The 2,382-nt window shown below is 52.4% G+C and overlaps 1 protein-coding gene across 1 annotated transcript in view; it reads left to right on the top strand.

The window, feature by feature from the left end:
- Positions 1–1,044: 1,044 nt before the first annotated feature.
- Positions 1,045–2,382, top strand: part of LOC102254441 (zinc finger protein 470) — a gene marked incomplete at its 3' end in the record, with an annotated part of 6,812 nt that continues 5,474 nt past the window's right edge. The window contains exon 1 of the mRNA XM_005857798.2: positions 1,045–1,198. The remainder of the gene's footprint in view (positions 1,199–2,382) is intronic.

Raw genomic sequence — 2,382 nt, 5'->3', positions numbered from 1 at the left:
TTTGGTCAGACATGTAATTACCTCACCCCAATGCCTTGGCAGGGCCAGACCAAGTGATTTTGGGGGGCCTTCCGCGCCCCAGGGCCGAACATTCCCCATCGCTGTCGTAAATGAAGGAAAGTATCCCCACCCTCCCTCTCCGTCACCTTTCCAAGCCCCCACCCCCCACAGGGAGCACAGCGAGGGGGAAGGAGTGCTGTCCCCTGGGCCTGATAACATCCCGAATGTCACCCTAACTGGTGTGGCCCAGTGGATGGAGCGTCGGCCTGCGGACTGAAGGGTCCCAGGTTCGATTCCGGTCAAGGGCATGTACCTTGGCGGCGGGCACATCCCCAGTAGGGGGCGTGCAGGAGGCAGCTGATCGATGTTTCTAACTCTCAGTCTATCCCTTTCCCTTCCTCTCTGTAAAAAAATCAATCTTATATAAAAAATGCCTAAATACTGTGTCCGGTTGTCCATTCAACCAATCAAAGCATAATATGCTAATGACATGCTAAGGCTGCTCAACTGCTCACTATGACGTGCACTGACCACCAGGGGGCAGACGCTCTGACCAGTAGGTTAGCTTGCTGCTGGGGTCTGGCTGATGGGAACTGAGCGAGATGGGCCAGACACACCCTGGGGCCCTCCCACAGTCCCTCTCCTGCTGGCCAACCTCCCTGTCCCTCCCCGGCCCTGATCGAGCACCGGTGGGGTCCCTCAGCCTGGCCTGCGCCCTCTCATAACCCGGGATCCCTGGGGGGATGTCGGAGAGCCAGTTTCAGCCCAATCCCGGAGGCCAGGCCAAGGGGCCCCACTGGTGCATGAAATCGTGCACCGGGCCTCTAGTAAAATATATTTAAAAAAAAAAATTCCCGAATGTCAACTGTCACTGAAAAGTCAGATTTACAAACAGAGAAGTGCTGCTCACAGCCACGTGCTCCACTGCTTTTCGCTGCATGCACGGTGGTAGCTGATGGTCGCGGCGTGCACGGTGGGGGAGACACAGTTCTGAGGCTCTGGGGGGGTATTAACCCCAAACCTCAGAACAGGGTGACGCGGGAACTGCTTTGTCTCCCCCTCACAGGTGAGGACACTGACGCCTGAGAGAGGACAAATAACCACTTCCAGGAGGAGCCAGGATTCGGGCCCGGGGCCCTCGGACTCCAGAGGCCCCGCTGCACTGGCTCTCATGCAGTCCCCTCCACCAGGGCTGGAGGTGGGTGCTCTTAAACACTTTTTTTTTTAAACACAGTTTGTTCTTGTATATTATTTCTTTATTATTGTACTAGAGGCCTAGTGCACTAATTCGTGCATGGATGGGGTCCCTTGGCTTGGTCAGCGATCAGGGTGATTAGGGCCTTCTCACCCAGTCCCGATCAGGCCATGGGGCTGGGGAGGGACCGAGGAAGGGCCCCAGGGCGTGTCCGACCCCGTCTGGCCCAGTCCCAATTGGTGGACCCCAGCAGAAAGCTAACCTACTGGTTGGAGCGTCCGCCCCCTGGTGGTCAGTGTGCATCAAAGGGACTGGTCAAGTGATAAACCGAACAGTCGACCGATCGGTGGGACACTTAGCATGTTATGCTTTTATTATATAGGATTATTTCCTTCCTCCCTTCCTTCTTTCCTTCCTTCCTTCCTTCCTTCCTTCCTTCCTTCCTTCCTTCCTTCCTTCTTTCTTTTTTTTAGAGAGAGTGGAAGAGAGAGGTAAAGAGAGAGAGAAATATCGATGTGAGAGAAACACATCGGTTGGTTGTCTCCAACCAGGGCCTGGGCTGCCCTTGACCAGAATCAAACCCAGGACCCTTCAGTCCACAGGCCAGGGCTCTATGCACTGAGCCAAACTCTTTCTTTCTTTCTTTCTTTCTTTCTTTCTTTCTTTCTCTCTCTCTCTCTCTCTCTCTCTCTTTCTTTCTTCCTTTCCCTTTTTTAGAGAGAGTGGAAGAGAGGTAAAGAGAGAGAGAAATATCGATGTGAGAGAAACACATTGGTTGGTTGTCTCTAACCAGGGCCTGGGCTGCCCTTGACCAGAATCAAACCCAGGACCCTTCAGTCCACAGGCTGAGGCTCTATGCACTGAGCCAAACTCTTAAACACTTTCTGACCAATGAAGAAACCGGTTCTGAGATGGGTTTGATAGCTTCAAGAGTTCAGATCCCCAAAACTTCCACTGAGCAATTTATTTATTTATTTTGAGAGAGAAAACTATTGATGTCTTGTTCCACTTATTTATGCATTCTTTGGTCGACTTCCTGTATGTGCCCTGACTGGGTATTGAACCCACAGCCTTGGTGTATTGGGTGTACTAACCAACTGAGCTACCTGGCCAGGGCCTCACTTTTTTTTCTGGGCCCTAGATTTTCTGACCCAGTTTCTCTTACATAAAATGGAGATGAGCCCTGG

This window comes from Myotis brandtii, unplaced genomic scaffold (genome assembly GCF_000412655.1).
Source record: "Myotis brandtii unplaced genomic scaffold, ASM41265v1 scaffold1127, whole genome shotgun sequence".
Lineage (NCBI taxonomy): Eukaryota > Metazoa > Chordata > Mammalia > Chiroptera > Vespertilionidae > Myotis > Myotis brandtii.
This window is presented reverse-complemented; position numbering and strand designations above follow the sequence as displayed.